Consider the following 15,820-nt stretch of genomic DNA (forward strand, 5'->3'; position numbering starts at 1 on the left):
AAACTTATCTTATAAAAAACAATCAATCAATCATAATCACTAGTTAACTACACATGGTTGATGATATTACTAGTTTATCTAGCGTGTCCTGCGTTGCATATAATCGCTGCGGTGCGTATTCGCGGAAAAAGGACTGTCATTGCTCCAAAGTGTACCTAAACATAAACATCAATGCCTTTCTTAAAATCAATACACAGAGGTATGTATTTTTAAACCTGTATATTTAGCTAAGAGAAATCCAGGTTAGCAGGCAATATTAACCAGATTAAATTGTGTCACTTCTCTTGCGTTCATTGCACGCAGAGTCAGGGAATATGCGATAATAATAAACTAATTTTGTTTTCGAAATTATAATTTCCGGATTCGACCATATTAATGACCAAAGGCTCATATTTCTGTGTGTTATTATGTTATAATTAAGTCTATGATTTGATATTTGATAGAGCAGTCTGACTGAGTGGTGGTAGGCAGCAGCAGGCTCTTAAGCATTCATTCAAACAGCACTTTAGTGCGTTTTGCCAGCAGCTTTTCGCTGTGCTTCAAGCATTGCGCTGTTTATGACTTCAAGCCTATCAACTCCTGAGATTAGGCTGGTGTAACCGATGTGAAATGGCGAGCTAGTTAGCGGGGTGCCCACTAATAGCGTTTCAAACGTCACTCGCTATGAGACTTGGGAGTAGTTGTTCCCGTTGCTCTGCATGGGTAACGCTGCTTCGAGGGTGGCTGTTGTCGATGTGTTCCTCTGGCTATACTAAAGTGCCTATAAGAACAACCAATAGTCAAAGGTATATGGAATACAAATGGTATAGAGAGAAATAATCATATGAACACTATATTAACGACAACCTAAAACCTCTTACCCTGGAATATTGAAGTCTCATGTTAAAAGGAACCACCAGCTTTCATATGTTCTCATGTTCTGAGCTATGAACTTAAACGTTAGCTTTTTTTACATGGCACATATTGCACTTTTACTTTCTTCTCCAACACTTTGTTTTTGCATTATTTAAACCAAATTGAACATGTTTCATTATTTATTTGAGCCTAAATGGATTTTTATTGATGTATTATATTAAGTTAAAATAGGTGTTCATTCAGTATTGTTGTAATTGTCATTATTACAAATAAACAAATAAAAAATGTACAAATAAATAAATAAATAAAAATAAAAAAAAAATTGAAAATCGGCCAATTAATTGGTATCGGATTTTTTTGGTCCTCCAATAATTGGTATCGGCGTTGAAAAATCGGTCGACCTCTACACAATAACCCATAATGACAAAGTGGAAACATGTTGTTTTTAGATTTTTTTTACTACAAATTACACTGAACAAAAATATAAATGCAACATGAAACCATTTAAAATATTGTGTGTATGTGTGAGAGAGGGAGAGAGAGCGTGTGTGTCATGTCATCATCACCTAGCCATCACCAGATAATTATGCCGATTATGGACACAGGTAACTGCAAAAAATAATAGAAACACTTGAGTAAATGAGGGGTTTACAAAGTGTATTGAAAGCAGAGGCTTCCACACAGGTGTGGTTCCTCAGTTAATTAAGCAATTACCATTAAGCAATTAACATCCCATCATGCTTAGGGTCATGTATAAAAATTCGGGGCAGGGCCTTATTTTGGCCATTATTTTGGCTAACATGACTATGCCCACATAGGATGACAATGGTCACTGAATGGTTTGATGAGCATGAAAACAATGTAAACCATATGCCATGGCCGTCTGGTGACAGATCTCAACCCAACTAAACACATATGGGACATTCTTGTACGGCGCCTGAGACAGCATTTTCCACCACCACCATCAACAAAAACACCAAATGATGGAATTGCTAAGATCTGAATGGTGTTGCATCCCTCCAATAGAGTTCCAGACACTTAATGTTGGTGTTTTCTTTATTTTGGCATTTACCTGTCACACACTACGTCAGGGAAATGACCGGACCAAGGTGCATCGTGGTGAGCGTACATTTATTTTATTATGAATGTCGCCAACAAAAACTAACGTGAAGCTTACTAGGGCTATACAGGCAACTAACAAAGTCAACTACCCACCACTAAGGTGGCAAAACAGGCTGCCTAAGTATGATTCCCAATCAGAGACAACGATAGACAGCTGTCCTTGATTGAGAACCATACCCGGGCCACAACATAGAACGCCCACCCCACATCACACCCTGACCTAACCAAATAGAGAAATAAAACGTCTCTCTAAGGTCAGGGCGTGACATTACCTGTGTCTGTCCATGTCTCATGGACTCATGTCACAGGTCACAAGCGCAATGTGGTGTAGCAGCCTGTCAGGCAGAACAGCTCAACAGTATTGTTACTTTGGCTCTGACCACAAACCTGAAATAATGATGAGTGGAGTCGGAAGTTCCATGTAGATGCTGACCCAATTGCAGCCCTAATTACAGAATTGTACACTGATGAGGATACAAGAGCTAGCTGGGTTACCCTTCAACAGATCAGGTATTGTTTCTGTGAGAAACAAACACCAGTAGATACATACTGTACCGTACACCAGACTAAGCCCTTTATTGTTTATATATACACACTGAACTGTAAACCCCTGACTAAGCCCTTTATTGTGTATGCACACTGCCTAGAACGAATCAAACGTATCAAGGATGACTAGAGAAAAATGACAATAGACTGCAGAGGATAAAAGGATGAAGTCACCACTCAGAGGGACTATGTTGGCTGTTTGAATATGGTGAAAAGCACCATAGAGCTCCTTGTAACCTAACCTGACTCCCTCTTACCTGCCCCATCACAATGCTGTATATCAGTCAGCCCGCCACGGAACAGTGAGTGAGCTTTACAGCACAGGCAACAATGGGCCCAGCAGTCTGCCAATGTCAATGACACACAACACTGCCTGGAGACAACAGTAGCCACCCTGTATGTTATTAACTGCACCCACCTGCCTTTGAACCCTGACAACAGACAGCAACCATCCCTTACCTTAGTCAAAACAACAGCAGTATTCCTAGACTCCAGACAAGCCATATACAGGTTACTGCCAAAATAATGGAAACACTTGAGTATATAAGGGATACAAAGTATATTGAATGCAGGTCCTTCCACACAGGTGTGGTTCCTGAGTTATTTAAGCAAGTAACATCCCATCATGCTTAGGGTCATGTATAAAAATGCTGGGCAAGTTATTATTTTGGCTACCATGGCTATGCCCCCATCGGATGACAATGCCCCCATCCACAGGGCACGAATGGTGACTGAATGATTTGATGAGCATGAAAACGATTTAAGCCATATGCCATCTCAGTCACCAGATCTCAACAGAATGGCACCGGAGGGGATGGCACCAGAGGGGATGGCAGACGTGTTTACGTGCTCCTAACCAACTGTGCTTTTATGTTTGCTTTTTCGCATTGTTTTGAACTTATTTGTTTATCTTATTTTGTACATTATGTTGCTGCTACAGTCTCTTCTGACCGAAAATAACTTCTGGACAGCGATTACTCACCTCGAACTGGAAGATTTATTCTTTAACGAGTCCGATGAGAAGGATATACTGCTTCTCGAGAACGGGCCATAAATTTGCTGAGAATTCGTAGGCAAGTGAGTATACCCCCCCTGTCATCCGTTCTATTGGCCAACGTGCAATCATTGGAAAATAAAAAGGATGATCTACGATCAAGATTACCCTACCAACGGGACATTAAAAACTGTAACGTTAATATCATATGTTTCACCGAGTCGTGGCTGGCTGAATGACGACACGGATAATATAGAGCTGGCGGGATTTTCCAAGCACCGGCAGGACAGAGAAGCTACGTCTAGTAAGACAAGGGGCGGGGGTGTGTGTCCATTTGTCAATAACATCTGGTGTGCGATGTCAAATATTAAAGAAGTCTCGAGGTATTGCTCGCCTGAGGTAGATTACCTTATGGTGAGCTGTAGACCACACTATCTACCAAGAGAGTTCTCATCTATATAATTCGTAGCCGTCTATTTACCACCACAAACCGATGCTGGATCTAAGACCGCACTCAACCAGCTGTGTAAGGCCATAAGCAATCAAGAAAATTATCATCAAGAAGCAGCGCTCCTAGTGGCCGGGGACTTTAATGCAGACAAACCTCATTTCTACCAGCATGTGCAACCAAAGGGAAAAAAACTATAGACCACCTTTACTCCACACACAGAAACACATACAAATCTCTCCCTCACCCTCATTATATACTCCTGATTCCTGCTTACAAGCAAAAACTAAAGCAGGAAGGACCAGTGACTTCCGGAAGTGGTCAGATGACGTGGACGCTAAGCTACAGGACTGTTTTTCTAGCACAGACTGGAATATGTTCCGGGGTTCTTCCAATGGCATTGAGGAGTATACCACATCAGTCATCGGCTTCATCAATAAGTGCATCGAAGACGTTGTCCTCACAATGACCATACGTACATATCCCAACCTGAAGCCATGGATTACAGGTCAACATCCACATCGAGTTAAATGCTAGAGCTGCCTCATTCAAGGAGCGGGACACTAATCCGGACCATTATAAGAACCATCAAACAGGCAAAGCGTCAATACAGGATTAAGATTGAATTCCACTACACCGGCTCTGACACACGTTGGATGTGGCAGGGCTTGAAAAGTATTACAGAGCAGCCCCCTATCTACATTGACAGGACAGTAGTGGAGAGGGTGGAGAGTTTTAAGTTCCTCGGCGTACACATCACGGACAAACTGAATTGGTCCACCCACACAGACAGTGTGGTGATGAAGGCACAACAGCGCCTCTTCAACCTCAGGAGGCTGAAGATATTTGGCTTGTCACCAAAAACACACAAACTTTTACAGATGCACAATCGAGAGCATCCTGTCGGGCTGTATCACCGCCTGGTACAGCAGCTGCTCCGCTCATAACCAGAAGGCTCTCCAGAGGGTAGAGAGGTCTGCACAACGCATCACCGGGTGCAAACTACCTGCCCTCCAGGACACCTACACCACCCGATGTCACAGGAAGGCCAAAAAGATCATCAAGGACAACAACCACCCGAGCCACTGCCTGTTCACCCCGCTATCATCCAGAAGGCGAGGTCAGTACAGGTGCATCAAAGCAGGGAAAGAGAGACTGAAAAACAGCTTCTATCTCAAGGCCATCAAACTGTTAAACAGCCATCACTAACATTGAGTGGCTGCTGCCAACATACTGACTCAACTCCAGCCACTTCAATAATGGTAAAATTGATGTAATCAATTCATCACTAGACACTTTATATCAAATCAAATCAAATTGTATTTGTCACATACACATGGTTAGCAGATGTTAATGCGAGTGTAGCGAAATGCTTGTGCTTCTAGTTCCGACAATGCAGTAATAACCAACAAGTAATCTAACTAACAATTCCAAAACTACTGTCTTGTACACAGTGTGAGGGGATAAAGAATATGTACATAAGGATATATGAATGAGTGATGGTACAGAGCAGCATAGGCAAGATACAGTAGATGGTATCGAGTACAGTATATACATATGAGATGAGTATGTAAACAAAGTGGCATAGTTAAAGTGGCTAGTGATACATGTATTACATAAGGATACAGTCGATGATATAGAGTACAGTATATACGTATGCATATGAGATGAATAATGTAGGGTAAGTAACATTATATAAGGTAGCATTGTTTAAAGTGGCTAGTGATATATTTACATCATTTCCCATAAATTCCCATTATTAAAGTGGCTGGAGTTGAGTCAGTGTCAGTGTGTTGGCAGCAGCCACTCAATGTTAGTGGTGGCTGTTTAACAGTCTGATGGCCTTGAGATAGAAGCTGTTTTTCAGTCTCTCGGTCCCAGCTTTGATGCACCTGTACTGACCTCGCCTTCTGGATGATAGCGGGGTGAACAGGAATTGGCTCGGGTGGTTGATGTCCTTGATGATCTTTATGGCCTTCCTGTGACATCGGATGGTGTAGGTGTCCTGGAGGGCATGTAGTTTGCCCCCGGTGATGCGTTGTGCAGACCTCACTACCCTCTGGAGAGCCTTACGGTTGAGGGCGGAGCAGTTGCCGTACCAGGCGGTGATACAGCCCGCCAGGATGCTCTCGATTGTGCATCTGTAGAAGTTTGTGAGTGCTTTTGGTGACAAGCCGAATTTCTTCAGCCTCCTGAGGTTGAAGAGGCGCTGCTGCGCCTTCTTCACAATGCTGTCTGTGTGAGTGGACCAATTCAGTTTGTCTGTGATGTGTATGCCGAGGAACTTAAAACTTGCTACCCTCTCCACTACTGTTCCATCGATGTGGATAGGGGGGTGTTCCCTCTGCTGTTTCCTGAAGTCCACAATCATCTCCTTAGTTTTGTTGACGTTGAGTGTGAGGTTATTTTCCTGACACCACACTCCGAGGGCCCTCACCTCCTCCCTGTAGGCCGTCTCATCGTTGTTGGTAATCAAGCCTACCACTGTTGTGTCGTCCGCAAACTTGATGATTGAGTTGGAGGCGTGCGTGGCCACGCAGTCGTGGGTGAACAGGGAGTACAGGAGAGGGCTCAGAACGCACCCTTGTGGGGCCCCAGTGTTGAGGATCAGCGGGGAGGAGATGTTGTTGCCTACCCTCACCACCTGGTGGCGGCCCGTCAGGAAGTCCAGTACCCAGTTGCACAGGGCGGGGTCGAGACCCAGGGTCTCGAGCTTGATGACGAGCTTGGAGGGTACTATGGTGTTGAATGCCGAGCTGTAGTCAATGAACAGCATTCTCACATAGGTATTCCTCTTGTCCAGATGGGTTAGGGCAGTGTGCAGTGTGGTTGAGATTGCATCGTCTGTGAACCTATTTGGGCGGTAAGCAAATTGGAGTGGGTCTAGGGTGTCAGGTAGGGTGGAGGTGATATGGTCCTTGACTAGTCTCTCAAAGCACTTCATGATGACGGAAGTGAGTGCTATGGGGGGGTAGTCGTTTAGCTCAGTTACCTTAGCTTTCTTGGGAACAGGAACAATGGTGGCCCTCTTGAAGCATGTGGGAACAGCAGACTGGTATAGGGATTGATTGAATATGTCCGTAAACACACCGGCCAGCTGGTCTGTGCATGCTCTGAGGGCGCGGCTGGGGATGCCGTCTGGGCCTGCAGCCTTGCGAGGGTTAACACGTTTAAATGTCTTACTCACCTCGGCTGCAGTGAAGGAGAGACCGCAAGTTTTCGTTGCAGGCCGTGTCAGTGGCACTGTATTGTCCTCAAAGCGGGCAAAAAAGTTATTTAGTCTGCCTGGGAGCAGGACATCCTGGTCCGTGACTGGGCTGGATTTCTTCCTGTAGTCCGTGATTGACTGTAGACCCTGCCACATGCCTCTTGTGTCTGAGCCGTTGAATTGAGATTCTACTTTGTCTCTGTACTGAAGCTTAGCTTGTTTGATAGCCTTGCGGAGGGAATAGCTGCAATATTTTATATTCGGTCATGTTACCAGACACCTTGCCCTGATTAAAAGCAGTGGTTCGCGCTTTCAGTTTCACGCGAATGCTGCCATCAATCCACAGTTTCTGGTTAGGGAATGTTTTAATCGTTGCTATGGGAACGACATCTTCAACGCACGTTCTAATGAACTCGCACACCGAATCAGCGTATTCGTCAATGTTGTTGTCTGACGCAATAGGAAACATGTCCCAGTCCACGTGATGGAAGCAGTCTTGGAGTGTGGAGTCAGCTTGGTCGGACCAGCGTTGGACAGACCTCAGCGTGGGAGCCTCTTGTTTTAGTTTCTGTCTGTAGGCAGGGATCAACAAAATGGAGTCGTGGTCAGCTTTTCCGAAAGGGGGACGGGGCAGGGCCTTATATGCGTCGCGGAAGTTAGAGTAACAATGATCCAAGGTCTTTCCACCCCTGGTTGCGCAATCGAAATGCTGATAAAATTTAGGGAGTCTTGTTTTCAGATTAGCCTTGTTAAAATCCCCAGCTACAATGAATGCAGCCTCCGGATAAATGGTTTCCAGTTTGCAAAGACTCAAATAAAGTCCATTCAGAGCCAACGATGTGTCTGCTTGGGGGGGGATATATACGGCTGTGATTATAATCGAAGAGAATTCTCTTGGTAGATAATGCGGTCTACATTTGATTGTGAGGAATTCTAAATCAGGTGAACAGAAGGATTTGAGTTCCTGTATGTTTCTTTCATCACACCATGTCACGTTAGTCATAAGGCATACGCCCCCGCCCCTCTTCTTACCAGAAATATGTTTGTTTCTGTCTGCGCGATGCGTGGAGAAACTTGTTGGCTGCACCGCCTCGGATAGCGTCTCTCCAGTAAGCCACGTTTCCGTGAAGCAAAGAACGTTACAGTCTCTGATGTCCCTCTGGAATGCTACCCTTGCTCGGATTTCATCAACCTTGTTGTCAAGAGACTGGACATTGGCAAGAAGAATGCTAGGGAATGGTGCACGGTGTGCCCGTCTCCGGAGTCTGACCAGAAGACCGCCTCGTTTCCCTCTTTTTCGGAGTCGTTTTTTTGGGTCTCTGCATGGGATCCACTCCGTTGTCCTGTTTGTAAGGCAGAACACAGGATCCGCGTCGCGAAAAACATATTCTTGGTCGTACTGATGGTGAGTTGACGCTGATCTTATATTCAGTAGTTATTCTCGACTGTATGTAATGAAACCTAAGATGACCTGGGGTACTAATGTAAGAAATAACACGTAAAAAAACAAAAAACTGCATAGTTTCCTTGGAACGCGAAGCGAGGCGGCCATCTCTGTCGGCGCCATGTTTACATACCCTACATTACTCATCTTATATGTATATACTTGTATGCTATACCATCTACTGCATCTTGATGTAATTAAATGTATCACTAGCCACTTTAAACAATGCCACTTTATATAATGTTCTCATACCCTACATTACTCATCTCATATGTATATACTGTACGGTGGACCATCTACTGCATCTTGCCATCTTGATGTAATGTATCAATAGCCACTTTAAACAATGCCGCTTTATGTTTTCATATCCTACATTACTCATCTCATATGTATATACTGTACTCTATACCATCTACTGCATCTTGCCTCTACCGTTCGGCCATCACTCATTTATATATTTTTATGTACATATTAGTATTCATTCCTTTACACTTGTGTATAAGGCAGTTGTTGTGAAATTGTTAGGTTATATTACTTGTTAGATATTACTGCATGGTCGGAACTAGAAGCACAAGCATTTTGCTACACTTGCATTAATATCTGCTAACCATGTGTATATGAACCATACATTTGATTTGATTTGAAAGGGAAACCCAGACACGAGTTGCCCAGTGAGGCAAGCCTACCAGACAAGCTAGATTCCTTTTATGCTCGCTTTGAGGCAAGCAACACTGAAGCATGCATGAGAGCACCAGCTGTTCTGGATGACTGTGTGATAACGCTTTGATGTTGTTGTTGCTTTAAACAGGTCAACATTCACAAAGCCGCGGGGCCAGATGGATTACCAGGCCGTGTATTCAAAGCATGCGCTGACCAACTGGCAAGTGTCTTCACTGACATTTTCAACCTCTCCCTGATTCAGTCTGTAATACCTACATGTTACCATAGTCCCTGTGCCCAAGGAAGCGAAGGTAACCTACCTAAATGATTACCGCCCCGTAGCACTCACGCCAGTAGCCATGAAGTGCTTTGAAAAGCTAGTCATGGCTCACATCAACAGCATCCTCCCAGATACCCTAGACCCACTGCAATTCACAAACTGCCCCAAAAGATGCACAGATGACGCAATCTCAATCGCATTCCACACTGCCCTTTCCCACCTGGACAAAAGGAAAACGTATATGAGAATGCTGTTCATTGACTACAGCTCAGCATTCAACACCATAGTGCCCACAAAGCTCAGGACCCTGGGACTAAACACCATCCTCTGCAATTGGATCCTGGACTTCGTGACAGCTGCCCCCAGGTGGTAAGGGAAGGCAACAACACGTCTACCACGCTAATCCTCAACACTGGGGCCCCTCAGTGGTGTGTGCTTAGTCTCCTCCTGTACTCCTTGTTCACCCATGACTGCGTGGCCAAACACGACTCCAACACCATTATTAAGTTTGCTGATGTTGGTAAAATTATGATTAAATGACTGAACAAATAATTTTAAATGGAACTGTAACTAAGTAAAACTTATACTCTGTTTTACTTTATCTGATTAACAATACGAGTTCATAAGAAGGGATTGTGAGACACGGACAAGGAGTAATTAAAGTTAATGAACACCATTCCAACTAGGAAGAAACTAATGGGTTGGGGACTGTGTAAACACATAAGGTCGTTAACCTAGCGTTGAACCTACAGAAACTTAGCTCTGGGGTTTTTAGATAAGACAGTGAGTGCATTCCTAGGTTTTCTGTTAATTAGAACTGTCAGCTCAGTGGTGATCGATAATGTTGAGGGGTCAAAAGTTACCTGGGAGTGTGTTAGTAAGTTAGAATGAACTTTTCACCTCACTTTGTCTCGGTCGAGAGGAGGGGATTCTGTAAAAGCAATGAAATGACGTCATGATCTGTATATAAACTGTTGCTCGTGGTTAAGTAGCAGCGCGCTCCGAGAATAAATTATGTTACCTATTATTGAAAGACTGGTCTGCGTCTATTTTATGCAAACAAGAATCTTACAAATTCTCATAAAATAGATTATGGGTTTTCAATTAATTTAAAGCACATTGGCATAATTAAATTACAGTAACAGCTGACGACACAACGGTGGTAGGCCTTATCACGACAACGATGAGACAGCCTATAGGGAGGACGTCAGAGACCTGGCAATGTGGTGCCAGGACAACAACCTCTGCCTCAATGTGAACAAGACAAAGGAGCTGATCGTGGACTACAGGAAAAGGAGGACCCGAGCACGTCCACATGCTCATCAACAGGGCTGTAGTGGAGCAGGTTGAGAGTTTCAAGTTCCTTGGTGTCAACATCAGCAACAAACTATCATGGTCCAAACTAGAGGTCGACCGATTAATCGGAATGGCCGATTAATTAGGGCCGATTTCAAGTTTTCATAACAAATCGGTAATCAGATACCGATCATGGCCGATTATATTGCACTCCACCAGGAGACTGCGTGGCAGACTGACTACCTGTTATGCGAGTGCAGCAAGGAGCCAAGGTAAGGTGCTAGCTAGCATTTAACGTATCTTATCAAAACAATCAATCTTAACATAATCACTAGTTAACTACACATGGTTGATGATTTTACTAGTTTATCTAGCGTGTCCTGCGTTGCATATAATCGATGCGGTGCCTGTTAATTTATCATTGAATCACAGCCTACTTCGCCAAACAGGTGATTTAACAAGCGCATTTGCGAAAAAAAAGCACTGTTGTTGCACCAATGTGTACCGAACCATAAAAACCAACGCCTTTCTTAAAATCAATACACAAGTATTTATTTTTACACCTGCATATTTAGTTCATATTGCCTGCTAACATTAATTTATTTTAACTAGAGAAATTGTATCACTTCTCTTGCATTCTGTGCAACAGAGTCAGGATATATGCAGCAGTTTGGGCTGCCTGGCTCGTTGCGAACTGTGTGAAGACAATATCTTCCTAACAAAGACAGCCAACTTCGCCAAACTGGGGATGATTCAACAAAAGCGCATTTGCGAAAAAAGCACAATCGTTGCACGAATATACCTAACCATAAACATCAATGCCTTTCTTAAAATCAATACGCAGAAGTATATTTTTTGAAACCTGCATATTTAGTTAAAATCCAGGTTAGCAGGCAATATTAAACTAGGTAAATTGAGTCACTTCTCTTTCGTTCATTGCACGCAGAGTCAGGGTATATGCAACAGTTTGGGCCGCCTGGTTCGTTGCGAACTAATTTGCCAGAATTTTACGTAATTATGACATAACATTGAAGGTTGTGCAATGTAACAGGAATATTTAGACTTATGGATGCCACCCGTTAGATAAAATACGGAACGGTTCCGTATTTCACTGAAAGAATAAACGTTTTGTTTTCGAAATGATAGTTTCTGGATTTTACCATATTAATGACCTAAGGCTCGTATTTGTGTGTGTTATTATGTTATAATTAAGTCTATGATTTGATATTTGATGGAGCAGTCTGACTGAGCAGTGGTAGGCAGCAGCAGGCTCGTAAGCATTCATTCAAACAGCACTTTTGTGCGTTTCCCAGCAGCTCTTCAATGTGCTTCAAGCATTGAGCTGTTTATGACTTCAAGCTGGTGTAACCGATGTGAAATGGCTAGACAGTTAGCGGGGTGCACGCTAATAGCGTTTCAATCGGCGACGTCACTCGCTCTGAGACCGTTAATTAGTTGTTCCCCTTGCCCTGCAAGGGCCGCGGCTTTTGTGGAGCAATGGGTAATGATGCTTCGAGGGTGGCTGTTGTCGATGTGTCCCTGGTTTGAGCCCAGGTAGGTGCGAGGAGAGGGACGGAAGCTATACTGTTACACTGGCAATACTAAAGTGCCTATAAGAACATCCAATAGTCAATGGTATATGAAATAAATACAAATGGTATAGAGAACTACAACTTAAAACTTCTTACCATGGAATATTGAAGACTTATGTTAAAAGGAACCACCAGCTTTCTTATGTTCTGAGCAAGGAACTTAAACGTAGGTTTTTTTACATGGCACATTTTGCACTTTTACTTTCTTCTCCAACACTTTGTTTTTGCATTATTTAAACAAAATTGAATATGTTTCATTATTTATTTGAGGCTAAATTGATTTTATTGATGTATTATATTAAGTTCATTCAGTATTGTTGTAATTTTCATGATTACCAATAAATAAAAATACATACATATATATATATATGTATATATATATATATATATATTTTTTTTTTTAAATCGGCCTATTAATCGGTATCGGCTTTTTTTGGTCCTCCAATAATCAGTATCGTCGTTGAAAAATCATAATTCGTTGACTTCTAGTCCAAACACACAAGACATTTGTGAAGAGGGCACGACAACACCTTTTCCCCCTCAGGAGACTGAAAAGATTTGGCATGGGTCCACAGATTCTCGAAAAGTTCTACAGCTGCACCATCGAGAGCATCCTGACAGGTTGCATCACCGCCTCGTCTACAGAGGGTAGTGTGCTCAGTACATCACTGGGGCCAAGCTTCCTGCCATCCAGGACCTATATAATAGGCGGTGTCAGAGGAAAGCACCAAAAATTGTCAAAGACACCAGTCACCCAAGTCATAGACTGTTTTCTTTGCCTCCGCACGGCAAGCTTTACCGGGGCGCCAAGTCTAGGACCAAAATGCTCCTTAACAGCTTCTATCCCCAAGCCATAAGACTGCTGAGCAATTAATCAAATGGCCACCTGACTTTTTACATTGACAACCCCCCCCCCCCAGTATATTGTACACTGCTGCTACACTGTTTATTATCTATGCACACTCACTTCACCCCTACCTACATGTACAAATTATCTCGACCACCTGTACCCCCGCACATTGACTCCATACCGGTACCCCCTGTATATAGCCTCTTTATTGTTATTTTATTGTGTTACTTTTTATTATTTTTTACTTTAGTTTATTTGGTAAATATTTTCTTAATAACTGCACTGTTGGTTAAGGGCTTGTAAGTAAGCATTTCACAGTAATCCATGTTGTATTTGGCACATGTGACTAATAAAGTTTGATTTGATTTGAACCCAATTGAACACTTATGAGAGATTCTGGAGCGGCGCCTGAAACAGCGTTTTCCACCACCATCAACAAAACACCAAATGTGGAAGAATGGTGTCGCATCCCTCCAATAGAGTTCCATACACTTGCAAAATCTATGCCGAGGTGCAGGGAAACCGTTCTGGCTCCTGGTGGTCCAATGCCCTATTAAGACTCTTTGTGTTGGTGTTTCTTTTATTTTGGCAGTTCCTTGTGTAATAATATATATATATATATATATATATATATATGCCATTTAATAGATCCTTTTATCCAAAGTGACTTACATTTTTATGTGTGGGTGGCCCTGGGAATAGAACCCACAAACCAGGCGTTGCAAGTGCCATGCTCTACCAACTGAATCTAAACACATCCCTGCCCATCGTCAAAACAACAGCTGCTAGACCTGTCTTCAGACAAAACAGCCATCCATGCACTGGGTCAAAACAACAGCAGGTAGGCTACCCCTGCTCTGCCGACCTTGTCTTCTCATTAGTGGCAATGCAGTGACGAAGAGGCTGCATTGCTCATTGTTTGGGGATGTTGACCACACTTCTGTCAGATGGCTTCGTCCTGCACACCTTGTTATACCTGACAGTGCTGAGACTCAAGATGCAATGCATTCAATATTCATCATCCAGGCTTCTCAGGACCATATCGCCTACTCTTGTGACGGTCAAGGTTAGTGTTAGGGTTAGAATAACGTAGCAAGCGTAAAATAAGTGCCTGAAACTAGATCCCCTACATGCTGGTCTTGACGAGAAGGAGAACCACTGTCGGGGGAGGTTCTCTTCTGCAATGTTCAACCAATCCAGTAAATGTGGAGGAGAAGTTCATATGGAGTGTCGTCCAAAATGAGAAGTCACATCCCAGGCGCTCTTTCCATTTCCTCTGAAAACCGGAACATCCGGTTGTTGGAGACTCTGCGGAGTCTAGGATTAGGGCAAGTGTGACTGAGTAAGACACGTATGTATGGTTGTAGGTTATTACATGGTAAAGGTATCTTCTCAGAACAGTGTAATGCGACTACCATTTGTCTAACAGAGAGAGTGGTGAAGAGGAGCGAGAGAGAGAGGGATGATCTCAGCAGAGTCTGATCAAGGGGGAAAACGTTGAGTGAGATTTAACGAGCCAGGTAAATCCTTATGGAACAGTATGTCCTTCCCATTTTGTTGGGCAAATATGCTAGCGACCTAGATGATTAGATGATAAAATGAGAGCCAGTACCATGGAGTAAGAGCATTCTGTCCAGAGGACAGTCTAACACTGCACTGAGGACGGTAGCAAACAGCAACACATCCCTAATGCAACATTAGTTAACCTATACTTAAATGATAATGCCCGAGAAGGCTGTGTTTGGAGGATATATTGGCATGGGTGTTGTTAGGCCCGAGACATCGGCTTTGAGGGCATTGTCACTTTTATACAACATATTCAAATAATAATTGACACATTTTCTTTCAAAATGCTATTTTGATGAATTTATTCATACTATCTTTCCACATGATATAGTCCCGACACAAATCTAGGGATGCTACCCAAGCCAACTGGTCGGTCATTCGTTCCGTTCGGTTGCCAGAAACGCAACCCAGTCATCCGTTTCTAAATGTTCTATTGCCGTACTGGCTGGCAACGTTCTTATCCCTTGCTTGCTAGCTAGCCAACTACAGCTAACTTACAGTCACATCAAAAAGTGCAGCCAGAATAACAGCAAAGTAGCCATTTGCATTTGTTTAAATTGTTTTCTAGTGATATTTATTTGGATACAACCATAACAATGAGCTAATTAGGCACAATTTCACCAGGCATAGAAAATGTGCTCTCTCGTCAGGACACTGTTGTTCAGAGGAGCTAGCCAACAACACAGCTAACACAATAACTTCAAACTGAAGCTGGGAAGACTGCAAACTAGCTGCATTTGGTTTTGTTTGACCTTTTTTAAATTGACATTTCTTTGTATATATATATCCATACAAATTATGCCAGCTGATTCATAACTTCGACTGGCTGAGAAACGCTGCCTGCCTTTTTCAGTGAACAGTTATAACGTAAGCAGTGCTGTAGCACACTGAGACAAGGTAGGCTACACAATTCCATTCTGCCTGAGCCTCAGGTGTTCCACTGAACCTTTCTCACACCC

At 43.1% G+C, this 15,820-nt stretch overlaps 1 protein-coding gene across 6 annotated transcripts in view; it reads right to left on the bottom strand.

The window, feature by feature from the left end:
* The window catches only part of LOC110528020 (voltage-gated potassium channel subunit beta-2), a 153,738-nt gene that overhangs the window by 96,372 nt on the left and 41,546 nt on the right, over positions 1-15,820 (bottom strand). The gene's annotated exons all lie outside the window — the stretch shown is intronic.

This window comes from Oncorhynchus mykiss, chromosome 7, assembly GCF_057628025.1.
Source record: "Oncorhynchus mykiss isolate SJ-2025 chromosome 7, ASM5762802v1, whole genome shotgun sequence".
NCBI classification, from domain to species: domain Eukaryota; kingdom Metazoa; phylum Chordata; class Actinopteri; order Salmoniformes; family Salmonidae; genus Oncorhynchus; species Oncorhynchus mykiss.